This window comes from Erythrolamprus reginae, chromosome Z (genome assembly GCF_031021105.1).
Source record: "Erythrolamprus reginae isolate rEryReg1 chromosome Z, rEryReg1.hap1, whole genome shotgun sequence".
Taxonomy (NCBI): Eukaryota; Metazoa; Chordata; class Lepidosauria; order Squamata; family Dipsadidae; genus Erythrolamprus; species Erythrolamprus reginae.
The window spans coordinates 27,254,992-27,268,936 of NC_091963.1; the positions used below are offsets into that span (position 1 = coordinate 27,254,992).

Genomic DNA, 13,945 nt, shown 5'->3' on the forward strand with positions numbered 1-13,945 from the left:
CATCAATGACTGCCACTACTGGTATGCCCAAATTGGGCCAAACTGGCAGAGTCTTCGGAGAGGGGCGGCATACAAGTCCAACTAATAAATAAATAAATAAATAAATAAATTTCAGCCCTGTGTTAACACTATCCAGTCATATATCTTTCTGCAAAAAAAAAAAAAGACATGACAACTAAAGGTCAGAAATGGGTTCCTACCAGTTCCGATCGGTTCTAAAGAACTAGTAGTAACTTGGTGGCCTGGGTCACTGAAACTAGCAGCAATCCACACCTGCCACAACCCCAAGCCGGTTCTCTTAGCAGTACCATAGGCACCACCATCTTGGTTTTTGCTTCTGCGCATGTGCAGAAGCTTTTTTTAAAGTACTGTGCCTATGCACAGCATGCAACATTTTTCCCCCTCTACAGGGTGTCCATGAGTGAACCAGCAGCAGGAGAAATCAAAACCCACCCTGCTAAAGGTCCACACTTTTGAATGAACCAAGGGCACAGAGTTCAAAATCTATCTTCCTCTATTAGACTAAGGTATCTTACAAGATTGTTATATGAATAAAACTTGAAATGGAACTATTTCTTTTAGGAACTATTGGGTGGAGAGTGGAATAAAACGGAATCAGAGTAAAAGTAAGCAAATAAACCAAAGGAATAAATCACACAAGCACGTATAGAAGCCATATGTCTTACCTTATAGAAGGGAGTCTATTTAAAAGGTATCTGCTGTTTAATAAGTTGTGCAGCCTAATAGCAGTTCAGGTAAAGAACTGTAGAAAGAGGGAAGAGGGGCTTTATCTTCTGCATACCACTTGTTTTCAGTTTATATGGCAGTTTATATCCAATTGAATTTCTATTTAAAACTATACAGGTTGTTCCTAAATGTGCCTTTATATGAAGGGTTCCCAACATTTTAGGCTGGTACCTTTGATGGAACAGTTGAACATTGGTTTCTCCAGTTGGGGATTGCTTCTTGGTTGTCCACAGAATGCCACAGGATACTAACCTATGCTATCCTTTCATTTTGGAGCCATGCATCATTTTAATTTTATAAGAACTGACCAATACAGTGGTATAGGAGTGCTGCCAGGCACTAAGAAAGTGTCTGCAGACAGACAACTGCCTACGGGAACCAGGCTGGAGAATTCATTATACAAATCAGCACATATCGGTATGAAAGAAATGTGTCCTTGGGCTTCTTTCTAAGCAATCCTCTCCCTCTAAAAACAACTGGACTGAAAAAGCAAACAGGATTGTTTTTGTGGTCAGAGCATTGTTTGATCATATTTCAAGTGCATAATAGAAAAAGTTGAACAAGAAGCTGGCAAGGCACCCAAACACTTCACTCACTGTGGAGGAAGAAACCCTGACTAAGCCTTGCCCAACAAACAACAGCCGAGAAAGGGATTTTCCCAACATCACTGTTGGGAAATACTGTTTCCATTCTTAAATGTACAGGTTTGCAAAATCAGAGCTCTTCCCCCATTCACCTCCCTTTCCTGTCTCTTCACTTCAGCTGATATATGGCCGGGAATCATTACGGACTTCCCCACTCTTTCCAAGTGAGAGGGAGCTGATGTGTGCCTCCAGGCAGATGCTACTGCAACTGGACAGTCTTTATTGACTCCGAAGGAAGACAAAAAGTTCGAGGTAGGTTTTTACTTCAAACAGAGGCAAAGTCAATGAAAGAACTGGGCAAACTTTCCCACTGAACAATTTTGCCTCACAGGTGAACTTTATAATTTCCCCCCAAAATTAATCTTTGTTGCAAAGCCATCACATGTGGCAGATAGATTGATTTTACTTCTGTTAAGTAATGCGGGAAAATGGGAAAGTTTCCATCTATTCATGACTCTGGAAAATATGAAAAGATGGCATTAAACCAAAGATTAGACATTATGCGGTTTTTTAAAAGTTTAAGCTTTGTTTTTTATCCTTTTAATAATAGTGTTTAATTAAATTACTACCAAAAAGAAATCGCACAAAAATTGTGTAGTTGAGTGAGAATTCTGGAGTACCTTAAAGATCAACAAAGGTTCTATACAGCTGACTTTTTAAGGATTATTGTTAGCGTCATCAGATGCATGCAATTTTATTCTTTTGTAACAGAAAAAAGCCTACAGAGAATTGTCGAGAGACAACAAGGTACTGCCTGTCTAAATTAATTTCCCTATATATCAGGTGTCATCATCTAATTTTCAAAAAAAAATCAAAGAAAAATCCATTAAATTTTTTTTTAACATTGCTAAAAGAAATAATATCTCATGTCCAGAGGCGGGCTGCTAAGGTGGAATGATAACGTGTGCTCGCCCCCGTGGTTCTGAATGCTAGTGGAGTCCACTGCAATTATGCTACTGCCCCCAGGCAGGTAGCAAAATCACGCGTGGACATGCAAGTGCGCCCATGTTTCGGTCCAGTTTTTTGCTTCCGTGTGCTAGCAGAGTCCAGCACAATTATGCTACTGCTCCTGGGCAGGGAACAAACTTGCATGGGGACATGCAGGTATGCTGTGTTTTTGCATGTGGAAGCAAAAAACTGCACTGAAACATGGATGCACCTGTGTGTCCAGGGATGATGATGATGATGATGATGATGATTATTATTATTATTATTATTATTATTATTATTATTTAATAATTGTGCTGGACTCCGCTAGCACTCAGAGCCACGGGAGCGAGCACACATCACCGTTCCACCTTAACAGCCCACCTCTGCTCATGTTTTAATAAAATTGCCAAAATCTCTTTATATTCGTTATATTTTCAGCGTTTTCAGTAGAAATCACATAGGCTTTTTAATTGTTGAAAAATTATCAACATCATGGCACCTAAGCAATAATATTAATGGAAATATTACTGATATTGATACTAATAATATATATTACATACATAATGCTGTCCAGAGTTGTCAACTCTGGGAATGTCTACTTTTCTTTCCAGAAAGCTTCATAATAACATTGCATTTGTATGCAAAAATGGGATTTTTATTTGTTTGGTTGCCAAGATAAAACAGTTCAGTCTGCTTTGTTGCAGAGAATAGAAAAGAATAAAAGCTATCTGTCCTTTTTAAAATATTGAAAGGTGCAAGAGAAAATTTTCACTTAAGATGCTCTCGCTTATTTCCACTAAGTCAGATGTAACTTTTTTCTTCATTATTTTTGAGGTTCATTTGAGGTCAAGGGTCCAAAATAATGAAAAAAAGACTGAGATCAGTTTTATTATCTTGGATGAAAGGTGTTGATAAATTTATTTATTTCAACACTAAATAGGCAGCTCCCTGCCCTTACTACCCATGCTCCCCATAAACAGTGAATTCATATTTTCCAAAATTAGGACTTATGTTTGAAGTATACTGCTCAAAAAAATAAAGGGAACACTTAAATAACAAATCCTTGATCTGAATGAATGAAATATTCTCATTGAATACTTTGTTCTGTAAAAAATTGAATGTGCACAACAGCATATGAAATTGACTGTCAATCAGTGTTGCTTCCTAAGTGGACAGTTTGATTTCACAGAAGTTTGATTTACTTGTAGTTATATTTTGTTTATTATTATTATTTATTATTATTTATTCGATTAGATTATTATTAGATTTATTAGATTAGATTTATTAGATTTTATTAGACTTTAAGGGCGACTTTAAGTGTTCCCTTTATTTTTTTTGAGCAGTGTATATTCAGAATGGTTAAAAGGGGCCAATTAATTATTCTGAGAAATCCATTAGGCTCCATCCAAAGAAATAGAATAGCTAGAGTCCCCTTTTGTATGTTAGTCAAATGTGTGGTCAATTTGACCCAAAGCTAGTTTGTTGTAATCCTGCAGCATATTCTTTAAATTTGTGGGCTGTGCTGTCCAAACCACCTTAATGTCTTTGCCATCAGGTCAATCTAATCAAAGCAGTGCTTTCTCAGGTCAGCCTCTTTGGATTGATCTGGGCTTCCACCCAAATAAAATGTGTGCAAGGTTGGAATTCATCCTAGAATAACAAATCTAGCTATAGTTTTCTGAAAGCTAAGAGAATTTTTGTTCCTTTAAGCGAACTGAAACAGGTACAAGTCTCTTTCTGGGTTGGATTCAGTCAAAAATAGATGCTCTTAATTCCCATTGTGGGAATTAAGCTGGACTTAAATCAGAAAGAAGCTATGTTTTTGCCCATTGGATTCACAGGGACTTATATCGAGTATGTAATTCAAACAGAATCCACTCCAGATCTTGAAGGACTGAAAAGAATTTTCTAAGTCATAACAAGAAAAAAGCAAGAGAAAAATCAGTGCAATTTGGAGAACCTATAGTGTGGTACAGGTTTCTAAAGGATAAGGTGTGATGAATGCCTTAAGTGGGTGCCTTAAGTCTCTGCAAATTTTAAGGTATCAACCCCATCCCTTGACCCTGTCTTATTTCTCTAGCAAAATGTACTTCAGCTTCACCCAACTGGTGGTTCTGGATGATGAATAAAAGGGGAAGAGGGTTCTTGGAGGACACATGTGATCCAAGAATCATAGGTTACTTATGTCTGTTTGCTCTCAATCATTTTAGATTTCAAGGACCACTTTAGGGCTGTACTTGAAATAAATGGAGATTATATTGTTGGCTGCAACTTAAATTTGCTATGAATCATAAATAGATTGTAAAGAAGCTATAAGTATTGTGGATCTTATAATTTATGCATCAAAGTCCAAGGGAGTTATGAATGCAGTGGGAATGGAATGAAAGATAGGATCAAGAGTTGATGATTGCTGAATTCACTGAGTTCCAATTAAATAAATTCAAAAATGACAAGTAAAAAGAGTTTTCAATTATTTGTATAAGCAGAGAATAATCAAGAATAGAATTGTGGAACAAATACATGGAGACAGAATAAATATGTCTAGAAAAAAGAAAAGACCAAGAAAGTCGTGGCTGGATAAAAATAATAAAAGGGTTAAATTTAAAGGACAAAGTTAATGTGTAAAACTATGTACGGATATAATAATAGCAATACAGGTTTACTTTACTTTATTGATCATTGATTAGTCACTCGACTGTATCAGTCATGGTAAGGTACAATAAAAAAGATAAGGTAAAATGCAGTAAAATTATATAAAATATTAAAATGAGATAAAATAGAGTACAATATTATATATATATATACATATATATACATATATATACATATATATACATACATATACATATACATATACATATACATATACATATACATATATATTTCCATTTTACAACAGCACGAAGCTTGGAAACTTCAGCCTGATGATGGTGAATGTGATTTCACCGAAACGTCGCATAAACATGCAAAATATTACACAGGGCAAAACCCGAACTCAGAACAATCTACATACATATACCCGTGAAAATTTACGAAAACATATATATATATGTATATATATATATAGTTATATATATATATAGTTATATATATATATATATATATATATATGTATGTATGTATGTATGTATGTATGTATGTATGTATGTATGTATGTATATATATATATATATATCAAGAATAGTCCTAAAAATGCGAGTTCCAGGTACGTGTGTGAATGATGAGGCAGCAGCCATCTCGATCACCGGAACATAGAAACTTTAATAAAATCACTTAGCTTTCGTTAGCATGCTGCTAACTTCGTCAGAGTATTAAAAATGCCATGGGAGACAATCACCTTTATAAAGCATTATTCAGTCTGCTCATTGCCCGCGTCATAGGGCCACACCCTTCCCTCCCCTCTGCGGCAAGCCTAATTGTGGGCTTGCTCATGCTGGCTAAAGGGGGATCTACCGCTTTTACTCGTGTCTGTTGCCTCTTTCCCTCCCCAAGGGAGGAGGTGGAGTTACGAGGCCTAATTGTGGGCTTGCTCATGCTGGCTAAAGGGGGATCTACCGCTTTTACTCGTGTCTGTTACCTCTTTCCCTCCCCAAGGGAGGAGGTGGAGTTACGAGGCCTAATTGTGGGTTTGCTCATGCTGGCTAAAGGGGGATCTACCACTTTTACTCGTGTCTGTTGCCTCTTTCCCTCCCCAAGGGAGGAGGTGGAGTTACGAGGCAATACTTCGGAGGTGTTTGGTATTACTTTTCCCCCCCCATTATCGTTGTTACTTTCCATAGTGGTACATGTCTGCTCTTGCAATTTTTTTGCCCATGCCCTCGTCTTAGGTCTGCACTGTTCTAATCCCCCCTTGTCCCCTGTGTTGGCACTGCATTGTGCCCCTCCCCCTCTACCTCCATGTTGCTCCAGTATGTTCCCTTGCTCCCCGTTGGGGGTTGCTCTACCCTCATTCACCTGGTTTCTATGCCCGGCCTGGGGAATTCTGTTAGGGGCTTTATCCAGCCGCACGCATACTGGCACCCCACGGGGTCAAAGTAGCGCATAAGCCAGATCAAACTTTGAGAAAATCAGTAATGCGCCCGAAGGAAACCTTAGTGAAGGAGGAGTCCTCCTCGGTAATTTACCGTATAAACTGCAATAATTGTGCACACCACTATGTGGGGGAAACGGCAAAAAGATTGAGAACTCGTATACACGAACACAAATTGGCGGTCCGACGTCATGAACAGCGTTCCCAGATTTGGACACACATGGAGGAGCAGGATCATGGCTTCGATTTCCAGGGAACTGAGATTCTGGCGCGAGATGAAACCAAGGGAGGTCGCCTCCTAAAGGAAGCCTGGTTCTCCAATGAAAATTCTTTAAATAGACATATTGATATGCCATCGGCATACCAGGCTTTAAGGCACCAGCAACGACTTAAAGGGGATAGGTCATTAGGATTGGATAAAGCCCCTAACAGAATTCCCCAGGCCGGGCATAGAAACCAGGTGAATGAGGGTAGAGCAACCCCCCTTTAGCCAGCATGAGCAAGCCCACAATTAGGCTTGCCGCAGAGGGGAGGGAAGGGTGTGGCCCTATGACGCGGGCAATGAGCAGACTGAATAATGCTTTATAAAGGTGATTGTCTCCCATGGCATTTTTAATACTCTGACGAAGTTAGCAGCACGCTAACGAAAGCTAAGTGATTTTATTAAAGTTTCTATGTTCAGGTGATCGAGATGGCTGCTGCCTCATCATTCATATATATATATATATATATATATATATATATATATATATATATATATATATATATATATATATATATATATATATATTTTCACGGGTATATGTATGTAGATTGTTCTGAGTTCGGGTTTTGCCCTGTGTAATATTTTGCATGTCTATGCGACGTGACCAAGGTACAGTACCTGTCTCTCACCCTCTTATTTATTTATTTATTTATTTATTTATTTATTCAATTTTTATGCCGCCCTTCTCCTTAGACTCAGGGTGGCTTACAACATGTTAGTAATAGCACTTTTTAACAGAGCTAAGCTATTGCCCCCACAATCCGGGTCCTCATTTTACCCACCTCGGAAGGATGGAAGGCTGAGTCAACCTTGAGCCGGTGATGAGAGTTGAACCGCTGACCTTCAGATCTACAAGTCAGCTTCAGTGGCCTGCAGTATAGCACTCTACCTGCTGCGCCACTCCGGCTTATACATACAACAATCATTACAAAGGTGAAATGTTGTAGTGAGGTGTTGTGAATGATAATGGTATAAAAGAGTTCTGGTTAACTTTTTTTTTAATCCACTTTTGGAGGCTTATGAGTTAGTACACATTTTCTAACCTCTGCATAATGTTGCTTATTTTGGGACACAATATTGTAATAGGTATGTATATCTGTGTCTGTAGGGTTTGGCACCAAATCTTGAAGTTTCGATATGAAGAATATAATTTTTATTACTGACCTACAATGATAAAACTGGTATTTGATGGTCTTCTGTTTTGCACCCTGAGCAAACATAGAAAAATATTTTGGATTTCCCTTCATAAATCTCCAATTTAATATGTATTCTTTTTCTGTTTTTCTAAACTCACAAGAAACACATTTCAAATATTTGCAGCAATATTAATAAAGTAATTTTGAAAAATAGCAGAGACGATTATATTATTTTTCGAGAGGGAAAAGTCAGACGGATGTGACCTTTCTAATATCAAAATGAGTTGCTAGGGTGATTTAGCATAGCCTGAAACAATAATAACAAAGCATTCCAATTGTGTACTAAAATATTCACATGCGATATCAAGGAATAGCCATTACGACGTGTATACAAAAAGTCTTTAACAAGTGCATATTCTTCAGACCAAAACGTTTTTCAAAACTACTTCATAATGAATGCTTAAGGAGATTTTCAAGATCCTGATTTTTAGAAAGTTCTGTGAAGCACGAAAATGCTCAAAATACTGTACTGAAGAAATTAATAGTATCTGTATACTATGGTCAGTTTTTAAACCCTAAACTACTTGCCTGCTACATATATAAGTACAGTATGTGATAAATGCTAAAGAGGTGCATTATAAAGCTTACCTTAATTAATCATATTGAAAAGAAAGCAGAACTACGGGGATTTGTATCTGTATCAAGTGGCAAGTTAAAACCTCAAGCTGCTTGCCTATTGCACATGTAAATAGGTTTCTCAAATAGTGGGGCGCCCCCCCCAGGGGGGCAAGGGGAATGTGCTTTTTTTGCCACAGGGAGCAGGACGTGCACCCTCCCTGACGCTTGTGCCAGTACCTCTGTTGCGTTCCTCGGCACTGTGTCCAGAGCAGTCCATTCTAAAAGAAAACATCTCATGAGTTCAATCAAACTTCTTGAACTTGCAATACGTTTTCTTTTAGAATGGGTTGCCCTTGACACAATGCCAAGGAACGCGATGGAAGTACCGGTATAAGTGTCAGGTAGGATCGTGTATTGCGGTGGGATGCAGTTTGGGGGTGGCAGGTCGGGCTGGGTGGGCCATGAGACACACATCGGTGGAGAGTCGGGTAGGGTTGTAACAGAAAATAATTGAGAAGCACTGATTTAGAGGGATGCATTGTAAAGCTGACATTAATTATTTACTGTTCTGTCGAGCTCTCTGGTAGAATCCTCCCAAAAATGCACAGATACAATTTCAGACACACACACGTTTGAAAATTCAAAACAATTTTCTTTATACCGAAAATGCAAATAAACGAAGCACTCTTTTTGTATAGCAAAGAGCACTTGTCTCCAAACAAATTGGTAATTTGTACAAGTCCCTTATCAGTTCTGTGATACTTATCTTGCAGCTGTGAGGTAATTCACAGTCCTTCTTCTTTCACAAAGTGAAACACACTTTGCCCTGGTTTAGCTTCAAAGCGGGGAAAAATCAGCACACAAATGTCAAAGTCAGTCATGAAACACAACGATCAGATAATCCTCCACAATGGCCAAACCCACAGGCTGCTATTTATAGCAGCCTCACTAATTACCACAGCCCCACCCAACCACAGGTGGCATCGTTTTCTTTGATAATAATCTCTCAGTTGTTGTTGCCTATGCATTGCTCTCCGCATGCATGGCTGTATCATTAACTCTTGTTCCGAATCCAAGGAGGAGCTAGATAATTGATCTCCTTCTGAGCTGTCTGCCACACTCTCCTCCTCCCTGTCACTCATGTCTTCTTGGTCAGAGGAGCCTTCATCATCAGATTCCACCGGGGGGGGCAAAATGGGCCTGCAGCATGTGGATGTCTCCCCACATCCACAGTCCTTGGGGCAGGAGCCGGGCCAGAGCTAACCACAACAATTTACCATTCCTAAGAGGTCTGTAAGGAGCATGCATAAGCACACCATCATACCTACCATCCCTATCTTACTGTCCTATTGTCCTCATTTATCTGTACTTACTTTGCTTATGCCTACACCTGCTATCTTGTACATGTTTGACTAACAAATAAATAAATAAATAATCATTTATGTGGGTGAGAAAGCAGAACTGTATGAAATGACGGACAGCACCTTTTAAAAGTCTGGTGTGCAAAAATGATACGAGACCGCCCTATTCCACAAACAGAAGTAGGCAATGGGTAAGTCTTCCTCAACACTGGAAGGAATCGGCTAGTTTATATAAATGCCATTCTGTGCACTGTTCGGTTTGCAATGGCAGAGAAGTAGGAACAGAAACTGACGTCTTAGTTTTCCAGCGATTGCTCCATGATACAAATGTGTAAGAGTAGAGCCAGCCCATCCAATCTTACGAAAGCAATTGCAAACTTAATTTACATAAGGTAAACAGAGGGCACGGAGCCATACCATCTTGTCTTTTCTCTCAGGAATCCACCCTTCCATCAAACTGGAACGAGACTCTGGGTTCTACCCATTTTTGAAGCAGTGATACACCTGGCAAAAGGTACGGTGCACTTACATTATTTTTTTCCCTAAGTCTTATTTCCGCTTACCTTACTTTATTAAATCTTACCTTATTTCATTTCATTGTATCTTATAGTGGCTAACATCCACTGTCTCAGTATGGTGAATTTGACTAATCAATAAAGTTTCTTCCACCATATTACAGCTCCACCATTTTTAAAGTAAATTAACATGCCAGGTTTCCTTGGAGAAGCCCTGTCCAGATATCGCTTCGTTAGTCCTTTCATCAGAGCTCTGAAAAATGCTCTTGCCGTTGAGCTAGTAATTTGCTTGCGGGGAATGAAAGAAGAAACAAAACCTCCTCACTGTGTTTTTTGGCATTTAATGCAATAGGCACACAGGTGACCATTAGCATGCAGCAAAAGGCACAAGCAATCTGGCTGGATATATGCATGCTGACACACCTGTTGCCCTTCTCAGGTATATCACAGTACAGTGGTCCCTCAATTTTCGCGGGTTCAAACTTCGAGGAAAGTCTATACCACGGTTTTTCAAAATATTAATTAAAAAATACTTTGCGTTTTTTTCCCATACACCATGGTTTTTCCCGCCCGATGATGTCATACGTCATCACCAAACTTTCGTCCGCCTTTAATAAATATTTTTTTTAATAAACTTTAATAAATAAACATGGTGAGTAATAATCTAAATGGTTGCTAAGGGAATGAGAAATTGCAGTTTAGGGGTTTAAAGTGTTAAGGGAAGGCTTGTGATACTGTTCATAGCCAAAAATATTGTATTTACTTCCGCATCTCTACTTTGCGGAAATTCGACTTTCGCGGGCGGTCTCGGAACGCATCCCCCGCGGAAATCGAGGGAACACTGTATAGCCAATTCAGAGCTCTGCATTGCAGGGGAACAATTAATCCAGATCCATGTTTGATAAGGTCCAGTATATCGTTCTTTGGTAACTCTTTTACCTGGAAATAGATTCCTCAGTTGAAAATATATATTTCATGTAGGGGAATGATGTGCCTGGAGTCCTCCTGTGTTTTTCAGGAATTCCCATTCACATTGGGTTCCATTGTTTGGCTTGTTGATCTGGAATCCCAACATTTCTTCCCTTTCCATCTGTGGGCTTGTATAGACCTTCTAGTTAGGGGCATCAGGAGGTCAAGCCTTGCTGAATTGCAGTTTCCAGCTTGACTGAGTGGCTCAGTTTCTCTGTGGTGGCAGAGCTGGTTTGAGGTGAACCTACAGTGAATGATTAGGCTGTTTTTACAGGCCCTGGTTAGGAAAGTCAGGCTGCCGGTTGGGTTTTTTTTTTTACCCTACGTTTTCTATCATCACCTTGTGTCTGCTATCACCCTCTTCCTTCCACCTGTTCTACTTTTCCTCCCTTATCAATGCAGCCTTTAAACCCAGAGCAAGGATAAGAAAATCCTCAGACCCTGCAGAAAAGACTTATTCTCAAGGGCTCTGATGTTTCCCCTTCAGCAGAAAGAGATTGACATAGGATAAAAAGAACAGCCATGGGTTGACAATGATAACTAACATAATTAAATCAAAATAATGTGGCTGTGGAAGACCTGTTCTCCTGCTTTCTTCAGTCACACAATTGTTCTAAACAAAAATTGCCTGGATTCGTTCCAAATCCTGCCCAGTTTAAAATAAAAGCAACCCTGCAGGCTCAGGTATCATGTGTTATCAGATGAAGGGAATGGTCCTAATTGTCCTGGAATGTTTGTTGTGTTTCGCCCAGAGTTACCTTTGGTGAAGTGGAAGCCATATAAATGTGATTGGTGTGTGTGTGTGTGTGAGGAAGGGAGGGAAAGAAAGAAAGAAAGAAAGAAAGAAAGAAAGAAAGAAAGAAAGAAAGAAAGAAAGAAAGAAAGAAAGAAAAAGATATTGACAAAATTGAACGGGTCCAAAGACGGGCTACAAGAATGGTGGAAGGTCTTAAGTATAAAACGTATCAGGAAAGACTTAATGAACTCAATCTGCATAGTCTGGAAGACAGAAGGAAAAGGGGGGACATGATCGAAACATTTAAATATGTTAAAGGGTTAAATAGGGTTCAGGAGGGAAGTGTTTTTAATAGGAAAGTGAACACAAGAACAAGGGGACACAATCTGAAGTTAGTTGGGGGAAAGATCAAAGGCAACATGAGAAAATATTATTTTACTGAAAGAGTAGTAGATCCTTGGAACAAACTTCCAGCAGACGTGGTTGGTAAATCCACAGTAACTGAATTTAAACATGCCTGGGATAAACATATATCCATTGTAAGATAAAATACAGGAAATAGTATAAGGGCAGACTAGATGGACCATGAGGTCTTTTTCTGCCATCAGTCTTCTGTGTTTCTATGTTTCTAAGAAAGAAAGAAAGAAAGAAAGAAAGAAAGAAAGAAAGAAAGAAAGAAAGAAAGAAAGAAAGAAAGAAAGAAAGAAAGAAGGAAAGGGCACATAGGAATCTTTAGATCCTAGATGCCATTCCACTTGCACACACTATTGTAATGAAGAGTGGTGGTACGATGCAAATGCAAAAACACACTTCAGTTTGTCCTGCTTAGACCCCTTTTCCATATTTACTGATCAAGTACTGCAATTTTTCAGCAAAATTGGAAAGAAGCTTGTAGTCTTATTTTGCACGGTGGATTTTACTCTCTACAAACAAGGCATTGGTTCCAGAATTTTTTAAAGGTACAAACTAGTTCAGCAGGATATTCCAACAGTGTAGGAGGGTGTTTTCAGCCAAATCTATAATTAAAATGCACAAATACGGAAAGAGTACTTACCACAGATGTTTATAGCACAGCACATAGAAATTATGGATAAGTTATGCCTTACCAGAAATTACACTTAGAATGACCAACTATAAACTGGTCTTGTTTTACTTTTCACAGTTGTACCAAAGACAGAATTTCCATAGACCCAGCAGCTTTCATTTTCTTGCTCTAACCCGAGAGTTGCAGGAGCCCTGCCCAACTGTAGCCCTGTTATAGTAATTAATGTTGCAATAATCCAAATGGGAGGGAACCCACACCCTGACAAGATTAATTCATATTGCTGCGTAATAATCTCTTTGAATGAGAACCACTCCACTCGTGCTTCACAAACATCTTACTGGCAACTTTGCATGCTCCAAACTGTACATGAAAATAGTAAGCCCTAAAATTAATTTAAATACATTTTCTTGTTAAAAATATATATATCCTCCCCCAGAAACCAGAAAAAAAAGAAGCAAAAAATATTACAGTATACTAATCAAGCAGCTAGCACCATTCAATTCGTGTGTGTGTGTGTGTGTGTGTGTGTGTGTGTTTAATATCAAAATCACCCTGGTATTCCCAATAAGGCAGGAAATAACTTTCATTTCCTTTTGTCTCTCGGCCCATTCCAAGGCAGATATTTTTTTTTTATAGTTGACAGCTATAAAACTATTATTATTCTATTATTCCCTGGTAAAAGCTGATTTGGAGGCGAGCCTGTAGCATAGAGGTTAATATCCTGCCTTGCATGCAGGTTCAAATCCCGGTAAGGGTGTGTCTAGCTGATGAGGCCATAACAAGGCCGAAATAGATCTATCCTAGGCTCCCTTCCTTTTCATTTATCAGCATAAACTCTGTGTGTGTGTGTGTGTGTGTGTGTGTGTGTGTGTGTGTGTGTAAATGTCGCCATCTCTTGATGGACTCAGGGAGTACATCAATGAAACAAAATACAAAATTTAAAACGCCA

General features: G+C 38.9%; 1 protein-coding gene across 2 annotated transcripts in view; it reads left to right on the forward strand.

The window, feature by feature from the left end:
* Positions 1-1,337: 1,337 nt before the first annotated feature.
* The window catches only part of STEAP4 (STEAP4 metalloreductase), a 41,139-nt gene continuing 28,531 nt past the window's right edge, over positions 1,338-13,945 (forward strand). The window contains exons 1-2 of one of the 2 annotated variants that reach the window (XM_070767052.1): positions 1,542-1,643; positions 10,169-10,245. The gene's annotated coding sequence lies outside the window, so the exon portion shown is untranslated. Of the gene's footprint in view, positions 1,644-10,168; positions 10,246-13,945 lie in introns of both variants that reach the window. The other variant, XM_070767053.1, reaches the window with a different exon arrangement.